This window comes from Periplaneta americana, chromosome 9 (genome assembly GCF_040183065.1).
Source record: "Periplaneta americana isolate PAMFEO1 chromosome 9, P.americana_PAMFEO1_priV1, whole genome shotgun sequence".
Taxonomy (NCBI): Eukaryota; Metazoa; Arthropoda; class Insecta; order Blattodea; family Blattidae; genus Periplaneta; species Periplaneta americana.
Genome location: NC_091125.1, coordinates 158,855,856 through 158,871,017, shown reverse-complemented (window position 1 = coordinate 158,871,017; position 15,162 = coordinate 158,855,856). Strand labels below are relative to the sequence as shown.

At 36.0% G+C, this 15,162-nt stretch overlaps 1 protein-coding gene across 7 annotated transcripts in view; it reads right to left on the bottom strand.

Annotated features, from left to right (window-relative positions):
- Positions 1-15,162, bottom strand: part of LOC138706662 (homeotic protein spalt-major-like) — a 769,782-nt gene that overhangs the window by 494,995 nt on the left and 259,625 nt on the right. The window lies entirely within an intron of this gene.

The window sequence follows — 15,162 nt, the reverse complement described above, 5'->3', positions numbered from 1 at the left end:
AATTCCTTTTCCTCTTCCTGATCAGTTTCAGCGTCATTCTTTCTTCACACACTCTTACCAACATAGCTTCATTTCTTATTCTGTCTGTCCACTCCACACGTTCCATTCTTCTCATATCCACATTTGAAATGCTTCTATTCGCTTCTCTTCACTTCGTCGTAATGTCCAAGTTTCTGCCCCATACAATGCCACACTCAATGCAAAACACTTCACTAGTCTCTTCCTTAGTTCTTTTTTCAAAGGTCCGCACAAGATGCTTCTTTTTCTATTAAAAGCTCCCTTGGCCATTGCTATCCTCCTTTTGACTTCCTGGCAGCAGCTCATGTTACTGCTTATAGTACACCCCAAGTATTTGAAGCTGTCCACTTGCTCTACTGCCTCATTTAGAATTCACAAGTTTACCTTCTATATTTTTCTTCCTATGACCATGCTCTTCGTCTTTGCTTTTATCTTCATCCCATACTGCTCACAGCTGTCATTTAGTATCATTTCCTCTTCTGTTAACAATGCCATATCATTAGTAAATCTTATGCACTTTATTCTTCTTCCTCCTACTATCACTCCTCCCATGTTCTGAAAACAGTTCTTCACTAAATCCTCCAAGTAGACGTTGAACAGAGTAGGTGATAAATGACATCTTTGACGTACTCCTCTTCTAATTTCACTGCCTTCTGGCATTTCTTCTCCTATCCTGACTTTCATTCGTTGTTTCATATAAGATTACTGAACAGTCTTCTCTCTTTCCAATCCATATCAATTCTTTTTAGGATCCCCATCAATTTATTCCAATCCACTCTGTCAAAAGCCTTTTCTAGGTCCACAAATACTACGTACACTTCTTTATTCTCTAGGTCTCTTTCGCTGATTGTCCGTAGCAGTCCAATTACATCGCTTGTATCATTTCCCTTTCTGAAGCCAAACTGTTATTTTTCAACTGTTCTTCCATCTTAGAATATAAACGTCGATTCAGTATTCCCAAGAGAATCTTCGCCGAGTGTGATATCAGGCTGATAGTCCTGAACTCGTTACATTTCCTGGCATTATTTTTCTTCGGTATTGGAATCAACACTGTCTCCGTAAAATCTTCAGGCCATTCAACTTTCTCATATATTTCGTTGCATAATGATTAAATATGCTTCTTGTCTTCGCACGAATATGTCACTATATTAAGTTACCGGGTGTTAAAAAAAAGTTTAATATTTTGAGGGGTGGTACTACGCATCACAACAGGAAAAAAGTCTAATAAACATGAGTCCAAAAATTAATAGATTCTACGAAAAACGTACTTTAAAATTCGTGTTTTGGTGGCCGACTGAGAATTGAGATAACAAAGAAACTAAGTATTCTCTCGTTCTAATAAATAAATAGACAGATAGATAGATAGATAGATAGATAGATAGATAGATAGATAGATAGATAGATAGATAGATAGATAGATAGATAGATAGATAGATAGATAGATAGATAGATAGATAGATAGATAGATAGATAGATAGATAGATAGATAGATAGATAGATAGATAGATAGATAGATAGATAGATAGATAGATAGATAGATAGATAGATAGATAGATAGATAGATAGATAGATAGATAGATAGATAGATAGATAGATAGATAGATAGATAGATAGATAGATAGATAGATAGATAGATAGATTCTCTAAACTTTGTTGGTTTAAATGTTACCATTACCAGAAATATTCCAAAAAATATTTTTTGGTATAATAGAACAGTTCTTAACTACTTTTACCTAGAATATGAAATAATAGCGTATTTGCGACCCCATATTAACTAGACATATTTCTTAACACACAAATATTTGTGCTGCTGTTACAAAGAATGTCGATGGTGTAGTGTAATTCGTGTCTCTGAAACTTTATTGCCTGCATAAGAAGCGCTCGCATTGGCCAAGCCTATCATTATTAATCATAAAAAGTAACAGGGTTATTCGATCGGATCTTTTGATCACATGCAAATGGAGTATAAATGTGTGCGTAGTTTTAATAAAATACAGTTACTATTTAATGAGCGATCGGCTCAATTCTGGCTCACGTATTTAGGCGTCCACGCTCACAGTCAGCAGGTGCCATCTGCAGGGCCACTTACCTGGAAACAGAAAAGAAGACAATATACAGTACATTCCATCCACACAACACACACAGATATCATAGAAATAACGTTTTCATGGTAACAAACAAAGCGATATACGTATCATCCACACAATACACACAGGTATTATAGAAGTAACGTTGTCATGGTAACAAACAAACCGATAAACATATAATCCACACAATACACAGAGGTATTACAGAAATAGTGTTGTCATGGTAACAAACAAACCGATAAACATATAATCCAACCAATACATAGAGGTAGTATTGAAATAATGTTGTCATGGTAACAAACAAACCGATAAACATATAATCCACACAATACACAGAGGTATTACAGTAATAGTGTTGTCATAGTAACAAACAAACCGATAAACATATAATCCAAACAATACACAGAGGTATTATAGAAATAACGTTGTCATGATAACAAACAAACCGATAAACATATAATCCAACCAATACACAGAGGTATTATAGAAATAACGTTGTCATGGTAACAAACAAACCGATAAACATATAATCCACACAATACACAGAGGTATTATAGAAATAGTGTTGTCATAGTAACAAACAAACCGATAAACATATAATCCAACCAATACACTGAGGTATTATAGAAATAGTGTTGTCATAGTAACAAACAAACCGATAAACATATAATCCACACAATACACAGAGGTATTATAGAAATAGTGTTGTCATAGTAACAAACAAACCGATAAACATATAATCCAACCAATACACTGAGGTATTATAGAAATAGTGTTGTCATAGTAACAAACAAACCGATAAACATATAATCCAACCAATACACAGAGGTATTATAGAAATAATGTTGTCAAGGTAACAAACAAACCGATAAACATATAATCCAACCAATACACAGAGGTATTATAGAAATAACGTTGTCATGATAACAAACAAACCGATAAACATATACTCCAACCAATACACTGAGGTATTATAGAAATAATGTTGTCATGGTAACAAACAAACCGATAAACATATAATCCAACCAATACACAGAGGTATTATAGAAATAATGTTGTCATGGTAACAAACAAACCGATAAACATATACTCCAACCAATACACTGAGGTATTATAGAAATAATGTTGTCATGGTAACAAACAAACCGATAAACATATAATCCAACCAATACTCAGAGGTATTATAGAAATAATGTTGTCATGGTAACAAACAAACCGATAAACATATAATCCAACCAATACACAGAGGTATTATAGAAATAATGTTGTCATGGTAACAAACAAACCGATAAACATATACTCCAACCAATGCACAGAGGTATTATAGAAATAATGTTGTCATGGTAACAAACAAACCGATAAACATATACTCCAACCAATGCACAGAGGTATTATAGAAATAATGTTGTCATGGTAACAAACAAACCGATAAACATATAATCCACACAATACACAGAGGTATTATAGAAATAACGTTGTCATGGTAACAAACAAACCGATACAGCCTACGCAATATACACAGTTATCACAGACATAACGTTGTCATGGTTACCACACTTTTAACACATTGGTTTCGCTAATTGTATCATAAATATAATCCTAAACATAGGCCTATTATTATCATGAAATTTTTATGATTGACGTAAATAACCCTTGTGTATTACAAGATATCAGTTTAAAATTCCATGAATATGTTACGAAAATATTTCATGCGCATATGATGTATAATTCACTGTATACTGCTGTCAAGTATTTTAAGGGGAAAAAAAGTATTTTCACCTTAACTTTCCTACAATTAGACTATCAAATGTGATGAAAAATAGCATCAGTATCACGATTTTATTTACACGTTAAATGAAGACATTCCCAGCACATCAAAAATTTCAAGGGGGGAGGGTGACGCCAAAAATCATATTTTCGTTTATTTTTGTGGAAAATGAATCAGCCATCTTTTATTTAGACGTTGAGCAAGTTTCAGTGCTCTGAGGCGCTTGGAAGCATAAAAATTACGTCATATTTAAATGGCTACACTCTAGAATTTAAATTCAATGCAAAGTTTCACAAGTTGCCTTCTCACACTTTTTTCTCAGCATAATTCATCATGTTCAAAGCGTAAAGGCTCTGACAATTTTGGGGCTAAGAACATGACATTTTTGCTGCACGTTCTACATGGTTTTTTTTTTTTGTTAAACTAAATGCTTTCGAAATTAAAAATAAATACATATTTAGCGAACACTAAAAATTTAAATTTTGAAGTTAAGAAAAGGTCGCTATGTTTATAAATGTAAATTAAAAATTGTGGACAATTAGTTCTTTTCTAACTATACCAAAGATGTCGTAAAAAGTAATGCTTTAAACTTAAATTTTATAAGAGTAGATACATTTTGAAAATATGTAACTTTTTAAAAATTGAATAACTAAAAAATTATTTATCTGATCATAATGAAACTTACATGCAAGAATACTTGGAATAAGGGGATGAAGTATACAAAATATGAAGTCTGTAACTTAAAAGTTGTATAAAATAGAGACTTTTTAACCCTCCTCCTCTCTAAGACAAATGAGGGATCTTGGAAGTGTCCTCTAATTCTCAAACAATCTGGCAAGAACCACATAAGTAAAATAGTTTAATTATCACAAAGTGATGCAATTTCTGAAACTTTGTCCTATCACAAATCATGGACATTACGACAAAGTGAAGAGAAACGACTGAAAGATTGAAATGTGGATATGGAGAAGAATGAACAAACAGAATAAGAAATGAAGCTGTGTTGGAAAGGGTGGGTGAAGAAAGAATGATGCTGAAACTGATCAGGAATAGAGAAAGGAATTGGTTGGGTCACTGACTGAGAAGAAACTGGCTACTAGAGGATGCACTGGAAGGAATGGTGAACGGGAGAAGAGTTCGGGGTACAATAAGATATGAGATCATACACGACATTAAGATATATGGATCATATGAGGAAACAAAGAAGAAGGCAGAATATACTAAAGATTGGAGAAAGCTGGGTTTGCACTGAAAGACCTACCCTTGGGCAGAACACTAAATGAATGAATGACAGTATTGTTTTAAGGGTGCGATATGGAATTTTTGTACCGATTCAATACAGAAAACACAGGAACCAGTGATTTACATCCCCAGAGAAACGGCCTCAACTTCAGAAGCATCTTGAACGCGAGGTTTACTCCTCCCAGAAGAAAACAAATGACAGTTTGGACAGCCGTTTCGGTACACGGGCCATATGGTTCCGATCCTTGAATTAAACAATAGTTGTTGCGTCTGGGTGAGAGGGAATAAAAAACAATTGTCATGGTGACACGTTGTTGAAATATTGAGGATCTTACTACAAGGAATGAGGGACTCGGAAATAGCACGGCACATGCTTGTATGTTAATACATGCTACGTAACATTTAATATCATCTGTGAGCGGTTTGAATCTTACAAAATACATATCCTCTCATTTTATGGCGCGAACTGTACTGCGGGTGATAGGACGAGAGACTGTTGCCAGGAAGACGTCGTAAACAATACCCGCATTGTGTGTTAGTAAATAACCCTTAAAATATAAATTGACCCACACCTTATGTGTGCCGTATAAAGGATGCTTTGTTTTTTGGTTGATTATGTGAATTAAACAAGAAACTTTTAAGATAGGAATGAAAGCAAATGGAAAGACACGAATTTAACAATTATGTTTTACTACTGTTTATCTCTAAATATAAAATACACTGCTAGCACGGTGCGGTTGGTAAATCTTCAACTTAATTGGCGATTAGTGTATTAATTCTTGATTAACTCGAATAATAATGCGTATGTTTAGAATTCTTGAATTGTACTGCTGTTTAAAACTCATCATGCTTTCGAAATAGTTATAATAATAATAATAATAATAATAATAATAATAATAATAATAATAATAATAACCTATAATAAACTTATTTATGCTCGACCATGCCGAAATGTAGTAATTATACACCTGGTAGTAGCCCTTTAATGCACCTCATTAAAGTACACCTATTCATTATAATTCAGTTGTTCAGCCAATGAGAAATCACCATTGTACTGATTGTACCATTATAAAACCGCAACAGATATACAATCGAAAGACAATTAGAGAAAAGTCAAGGAGGCTGGAAATCCAATACTGTCGCAGAAGGTTATGTTCTGTTACTATAATAATAATAATAATAATAATAATAATTAGCGTTAATTGTAAATAATATTCAAATAAATTCAATTTGTCATCTCGTTTTTCAATTCTAAATCAATTTCCAGGTTATATCAAGCCTAATGTTCATGTTATTCTCTAGATTATATCAAGGTCAATGACATTCGTTTCTCGGAAAAAAATCAATTCTTTCGCGTCTGCGCACATCTCACAATTCAGGTCAGTTCCGCTCTTCACTTGCATAACCATAACATGAATACTTATCAATAATTTCAAGTTAGAAATATGGTCGAGCATAAAAAGTCATATGAAACTTGCCTATAATGGTAATTAAGACGCTCGTATGAAAATTAAGAAACTCGCTTGCGCTCGTTTCATAAACAAACATACTCGCGTCTTAATTACTACCATTATAGGCTCGTTGCATAATGTTCTATTAATCTGGTGGTGTTACAGCCATCAGGCCTTCTCTTCTACGCCACCAAAAATATGTATACATACAGCGAAAAAGCAAATTAATAACGTTCAGTGAAACAAAACAAGAACGATAATGGAAAAACATTTAAAAAATTTTAATTTTGTATACTATTGAACAAAGCTTAAGGTCTGTATTAACATTATTAGTCTAAATAGTTAAACGAGAATGTGCATTTAATGAAGAAAACATGAAGTACATTTTTAAAATAAAAATTCTTATGATTCATGAAGCGTTTATGCTGTTTGTGATTATTGTTATAAGCATGGTTGAGATTGTAAGTATGTTTTAGATTTGAAATAAAAGTTTGATATTTCCTTTTTTTACTCTTGTATCTGTCTTTATATAGATCGTATTTAAATAAAAAACAAAGCATTTTCGGTAATTACTTCATAATCGCTTCCCAATTCCATGGAGTCCAAACCTGCGGAGTAAGGGTTAGCGCGTCTGGCCGCGAAACCAGGTAGCCCGGGTTCGATTCCCGGTCGGGGCAAGTTACCTGGTTGAGGTTTTATCCCGGGTTTTCCCTCAACCCAATATGAGCAAATGCTGGGTAACTTTCGGTGCTGGATACCGGAATAATTTCACCGGCATTGTTACCTTCATCTCATTCAGACGCTAAATAAACTAATATGTTGATAAAGCGTCGTAAAATAACTACTAAAACCTCATTATATGGAGCCCAATCTCTAGACAACAATACACTAAAATCGATAATACATCAACAGGCCTATTATGACGCCAGGAAGTCAAAATGTAACCTGACTTTGGAATAATCTTAAATATTCTAGACTTTGTTTGATTTAAAACTTCTGCAAAACTCCTTTATTTATTTTTCAAAATGGTCCTATTTTTTTTTTTGGTCACCAGAAGAAAAAATATTTCGCCATCCCTGTAGTAAACAGATCTCAATGAGAAAGAATATGAGGATGATAAAAAAAATGCAATGTATCAAAGCGAGTTCTTTCAGATCATGGCAGGGCGTTTGTTAAAGAATGATTTCAACACGTCAGCTTACAAATTACATCATTTGGTAACACAATTGAAGGGTGATCTGCAATAACAAGGTAGGGGAGAGTTGGGTAGTATCGGACATCGGGTAATTTCGGACAGTGAGTTTCTTTCATCTACCACCAGATGATAGTACCTAAATGACATGGTTACGTTTCTGTTATATCGCATACAGAAACGTAACCATGTTATCCAGGTTCTACCATCTGGTGGTAGATGAAAGAAACGCATTGTCCGATATTACCCGATGTCCGATACTACCCAACTCTCCCCTATGTGTAAGAAGTGGGTGTTTGACAGTAAGTAAAAGTAACATTGTTTCCATTAACAAAGCAAGACCTTTGCTAATCTGCGTTTTTGAATTAGTATTATTGATAGTTTATATGTATAAGTTTCATGTATTATTCGTCAAAATCTCGTTATGGAATTTGTTATTTTGATACATTAATTGTGGCGACTATACTGAGGTATGTGTACATTCCTTGTTATTGCAGATCAGCCCTCAATTTTGCATTAAGCTTAGAAGACAGCAGTTCTGAAAATTTCGTCATTTTAAGCACGACGCCTTAGACCACACGATTACGACACGAACTGTTATTTTATACTTGACCTTCATTTTAGTTATACAATTTTTCAGTCCTCAAAACTCTTTAATTTTTTTAGTTAGTTATTTAACGACGCTGTATCAACTACTAGGTTATTTAGCGTCGATGAGATTGGTGGTAGCGAGATGGTATTTGGCGAGATGAGATCGAGGATTTGCCATAAATTACCTGGCATTCACCTTACGGTTGGGGAAAAAACCCAACCAGGTAATCAGCCCAAGCGGGGATCGAACCCGCGCCCGAAAGCAACTTCAGACCGGCAGCCAAACGCCTTAACCGACTGAGCCACTCCGGTGGCTTCTTTAATTGACAAACTGTATATTGTTTCATTTGATTTTCAACACGGCCGTATTTTTTTAGTGACCCGAAGAAAAAAAAATATTTCACCACTCCTGTAGTAAACAGAATCCAATGAGAAAGAAAAATGCAATGTATCAAAACAAGTTCTTTTGTATCAGGATAGGGCATTTGTTAAGGACTGATTTCAACACGTCGCCTTATAAATTACATCATTCGGTAACATAATTTGCATTAAGCTTAGAAGACAGCAGTTCTGAAAATTTCGTCATTCCAAAGCACGACGCCTTAGACCATGCGATTACGGCACGGACTGTTATTTTATACTTGAGCTTCCTTTTAGTTGTTCTACAGTTTTTCAGTCCAAAATATTTGGGGCTAAGAGGGATGAAGTTACAGGAGAATGGAGAAAGTTACACAACGCAGAGCTGCACGCATTGTATTCTTCACCTGACATAATTAGGAAATTTAAATCCAGACGTTTGAGGTGGGCAGAGCATGTAGCACGTATGGTCTAATCCAGAAATGCATATAGAGTGTTAGTTGCGAGGCCGGAGGGAAAAAGACCTTTGGGTAGGCCGAGACGTAGATGGGAAGATAATATTAAAATGGATTTGAGGGAGGTGGGATATGATGGTAGAGTCTGGATTAATCTTGCTCAGGAAAGGGACCAATGGCGGGCTTATGTGACGGCGGTAATGAACCTCCGGGTTCCTTAAAAGCCAGTAAGTAATTACAATTTTTCAGTCCGCAAAACTCTTTAATTTTTTTTGGTTGGTTATTTAACGACGCTGTATCAACTTCTAGGTTATTTAGCGTCGATGATATTGGTGATAGCGAGATGGTATTTGGCGAGATGAGGTCGAGGATTGGTCATAGATTACCTGGCATTCACCTTACGGTTGGGGAAAACCTCGGAAAAAACCCAACCAGGTAATCAGCCCAAGCGGGGAGCGAAGACGCGCCCGAACGCAACTTCAGACCGGCAGGCAAACGCCTTAACCGACTGAGCTACTCCGGTGACTTCTTTAATTTACAAACTGTATATTATTTCATTTAATTTTCAACACTGACTTATTTTTTTAGTGTCCCGAAGAAAAAAATATTTCACCACTCCTGTAGTAAACAGAATCCAATGAGAAAGAAAAACGCAATGTATGAAAACAAGTTCTTTTATATCAAGATAGGGCATTTGTTAAGGAATGATTTCAACACGTCGACTTAAAATTACATCATTTGGTAACATAATTTTGTATTAAGCTTAGAAGACAGCAGTTCTGAAAATTTCGTAGCACGACGCCTTAGACCACGCGATTACGGCACGGATTGTTATTTTATACTTGAGCTTCATTTTAGTTGTTCTACAATTTTTCAGTCTGTAAAACTCTTTAGATTTTTTAATTGGTTATTTAACGACGCTGTATCAACTACGAGGTTATTTAGCGTCGATGAGATTGGTGATAGCGAGATGGTATTTGGCGAGATGAGGTCGAGGATTACCTGGCATTCATCTTGGGGAAACCTCGGAAAAAACCCAACCATGTAATCAGCCCAAGCGGGGATCGAAGCCGCGCCCGAACGCAACTTCAGACCGGCAGGCAAACACCTTAACCGACTGAGCTACTCCGGTGGCTTCTTTAATTTACAAACTGTATATTATTTCATTTAATTTTCAACTCTGACTTATTTTTTTAGTGTCCGGAAGAAAAAAAATATTTCACCACTCCTGTAGTAAACAGAATCCAATGAGAAAGAAAAATGCAATGTATCAAAACAAGTTCTTTTATATCAAGACAGGGCATTTGTTAAGGAGTGATTTCAACACGTCGACTTATAAATTACATCATTTGGTAACATAATTTTGTATTAGGCCTAAGCTTAGAAGACAGCAGTTCTGAAAATTTCGTCATTCCAAAGCACGATGCCTTAGACCACGCGATTACGACACGGACTGTTATTTCGTCACCTGAATGCAAGACCTAGGTAACTAAATTTTCCTATTTTGAGATATTGCCTATTTACTTATTTATTGCACTAAGGAATATGTCTCGTTTTCTTTTATCTATTTGTTACATTGGAAAACAGATACCGTTGGTATCGTTCGATCAGTTACCTAGTTCTTGCATTCATGTGACGATTTTATGCTTGAGCTTCATTTTAGTTGTTCTAAAATTTTTCAGTTCGAAAAACTCTTTAATTTTTTTGGTTGGTTATTTAACGACGTTGTATCAACTACTAGGTTATTTAGAGTCGATGATATTGGTGATAGCGAGATGGTATTTGGCGAGATGAGTTCGAGGATTGGTCATAGATTACCTGGCATTCACCTTAAGGTTGGAGAAAACCTCGGAAAAAATCCAACCAGGTAATCAGCCCAAGCGGGGATCGAACCGGCTCCCGAACGCAACTTCAGACCGGCAGGCAAACGCCTTAACCGACTGAGCTACTCCGGTAGCTTCTTTAATTTACAAACTGTATATTATTTCATTTAATTTTCAACACTGACTTATTTTTTTAGTGTCCGGAAGAAAAAAAAATATTTCACCACTCCTGTAGTAAACAGAATCCAATGAGAAAGAAAAATGCAATGTATCAAAACAAGTTCTTTTATATCAAGATAGGGCATTTGTTAAGGAGTGATTTCAACACGTCGACTTACAAATTACGTCATTTGGTAACATAATTTTGCATTAAGCTTAGAATACAGCAGTTCTGAAAATTTCGTAGCACGACGCCTTAGACCACGCGATTACGGCACGGATTGTTATTTCATACTTGAGCTTCATTTTAGTTGGTCTACAATTTTTCAGTCTGTAAAACTCTTTAATTTTTTTAGTTGGTTATTTCACGACGCTGTATCAACTACTAGGTTATTTAGCGTCGATGAGATTGGTGATAGCGAGATGGTATTTGGCGAGATGAGGTCGAGGATTACCTGGCATTCATCTTGGGGAAACCTCGGAAAAAACCCAACCATGTAATCAGCCCAAGCGGGGATCGAAGCCGCGCCCGAACGCAACTTCAGACCGGCAGGCAAACACCTTAACCGACTGAGCTACTCCGGTGGCTTCTTTAATTTACAAACTGTATATTATTTCATTTAATTTTCAACACTGACTTATTTTTTTAGTGTCCGGAAGAAAAAAAAATATTTCACCACTCCTGTAGTAAACAGAATCCAATGAGAAAGAAAAACGCAATGTATCAAAACAAGTTCTTTTATATCAAGATAGGGCATTTGTTAAGGAATGATTTCAACACGTCGACTTAAAATTACATCATTTGGTAACATAATTTTGTATTAAGCTTAGAAGACAGCAGTTCTGAAAATTTCGTCATTCCAAAGCACGACGCCTTAGACCACGCGATTACGGCACGGATTGTTATTTTATACTTGAGCTTCATTTTAGTTCTACAATTTTTCAGTCTGCAAAACTCTTTAATTTACAAACTGTGTATGGTTTCATTTAATTTTCAACACTGACTTATTTTTTTAGTGTCCGGAAGAAAAAAAATATTTCACCACTCCTGTAGTAAACAGAACCCAATGAGAAACAATACGAAGATGAAAAAAAATGCAATGTATCAAAACAAGTTCTTTTATATCAAGATAGGGCATTTGTTAAGGAGTGATTTCAACACGTCGACTTATAAATTACATCATTTGGCAAAACATAATTTTATATTAGGCACGGAAGACAGGAGTTGTGTCACGGTCCCTTATGAAACATGAAAGCGTTGAAAAAAGGTTGCTCGGGCAATATTTTCCACCAGAACTGTATCAACACGAGTTGAGATACAACGGAGCCACTAGAATGCTTTGTTACTGGCAAACGAATGATATATTTTCATAACACAAGCTGTATGATTATTTGCTTTGTGGGACATACCGCGTATGCCTGGTGTTTATGAGCGCTTATTAAAACATCTCATTCCGCGGCGTGAGTTATGGGCATGCTCCTTGTTATATTAGTGTTGGCAGCGCTTCAAGGCAGCAGTCCGTAAGTAGCCAGGCTATGACAACACGCATCTTCTCACTTGACTGCTCTCTTAGCTCGTAGCGGGCGATTTTATGAAAGCTTGTCAAACATCTCTGCTCTGAAGTCCGCCGCAAGTAAATCACCCGGAACTCATACGAGGGGTGGAGGAGGGGGGGACCCACAAGTGATGCGCAATAGTGTTTTAAATATGATACACTTTGAACGTGTTGAAGAAATACTTTGTAGATGTGTTATGCACCTCTCGTATGATATACGACAGCGCTACGACAATTTAAGTGCTAATATTTCAAGCGGAATTGAATCCGCGCTTATTGTGAGAAGCAATATGTGTGTCTTAGTAGTGAATTTATCTTACCCGTTCATCAACATGGCGTGCAGTAATGGGAAGGAAATTCAAGTACTCAAACACAACGCTACACAAATGGAAGGTCAATGAATTCGTTGTTCTAAAGGTATTCATAGACAATTTGAACAAAGTTATGGCTGTCTTTCTTTCATCTTAACAAAAGCAAACAATATATGAATAGTATTCTGCATTAAGGACACACACAATGCAATTTTATAACACAAAACAAACATCTTTTCCAAAAATACCATTATACTACACTAATTTTGTACTTCAATATATTTTGTTTTCATTAACTTACAAAATAAATACTAAGTAATATAATTTTTTACTGCAAACATTTCAAGTATTTGAAGAATAACACGTCCTGTCACGAAATTTAGGCAACCTGACACTCTCAAATATAAATTAACGTTTCTTTAAAATATTTATAAATATTGAAATTCATGTCCCGCGCCGTGGCGTCGTGGTCTAAGGCATCCCGTCTAGAATTCGCGTTACGGAATGCGCGCTGGTTCGAATCCTCATGGGGGAAGAAATTTTGTCATGAAATTTCGGTCAGTGTATGGGACCGGTGCCCACCCAGCATCGTGAGGCACTTGGGGAGCTACGATAGGTAGCGAAATCTGGTTGCGAATACCAGCTATAACGGCTGGGGGGATCATCGTGCTAACCACACGACACCTCCATTCTGGTTGGATGATCGTACACCTCTGCTTCGGCATGTGGGCGTGAGTCCAGCGGCCGGCTGGTCGATCTAGGCCCTCCACTGTAGCGCCACGGATTATTATTAATAGACGTAGTCTACAATAAAATATTGACTTCGGCCCTACTAAAAATGTACTAACTCCCTCTTTTATTTTTGAATCACTAATAGCAGGAAATGTTACTGAATGCGCGCTGGTTCGAGTCCTCATGGGAAAGAAATTTTATCATGAAATTTCGGCCAGTGTATGGGACCGGTGCCCACCCAGCATCGTGATAAGCTTGGGGAGCTACGATAGGTCGCGAAATCCGGTTGCGAATACCAGCTATGACGGCTGGGGGGATCATCGTGCTAACCACACGATAGTCCATTCTGGTTGGATGATCGTCCACCTCTGCTTCGGCATGTGGGCGTGAGTCCAGCAGCCGGCTGGTCGGTCTAGGCCCTTCACGGGCTGTAGCGCAATGGATTATTATTATTATTATTATTATTATTATTATTATTATTATTATTATTATTATTATTATTGAAATTCATATGAAAAATTCACTCTAAAAGAATAAGAACACACGTCGAATATTTACTGTATAAGCTGCAGGTTTTTTCTGCAGTAAGATATTCTCAGAATTTACAATTAAAGGCATGTGTAGTTTCTCAGAAATACTGCAATCCATGTGGAAATTTCGCCTTAAAAAGATAACGCACATAGAATATTTATAAACTGCAGAAAGGTTTTTGTAGTATTCTTAGAATTTACAGTGTAGTTTCTGCAGAAATATTTTTGCAATATTCTCAGAATTTACAGCTAAGGACACGCGTAGTTTCTCAGAAATATTCCAATCCATGTGGAAAGTTCACATTAAAAGATAAGAACGCATATAGGTTATAAGTTGCAGAGGGTTTTTTTGCAGTAGGGCCTATTGTCAGAATTTACAGCTAAGGACATGTGTAGTTTCTCAGAAATATTCCAGTCTATGTGGAAAGTTCACCTTAAAAAGATAAGAACGCATAGAGGATATGTATAAGCTGCAGGAAGTTTTTTGCAGTATTCTCAGAATTTAAAGCTAAGGACATGTGTAGTTTCTCAGAAATATTGCAACCCATATAAAAAATTCACCTCTAAACGATAAGAACGCACATAGAATATTTATAAACTCCAGAAAGTTTTTTGCAGTATGTATTCTCAGAATTTACAGTAAGGACACGTGTAGTTTCTCAGAAATATTGCAATCCATGTGGAAAGTTCACCTTGAAAAGATAAGAACGCACATAGAATATTTGTAAGCTGCAGAAAGTTTTTTTGCAATATTCTCAGAACTTACAGTTAAGACATGTGTAGTTTCTGAAATAACAGATTCAATTCTAATCAAATTTTATTTGTAACATTTCCACAGCTTCAGAATGTCCTGAATATTATAGGCCTGATAATAGCTGGAGACACCACTT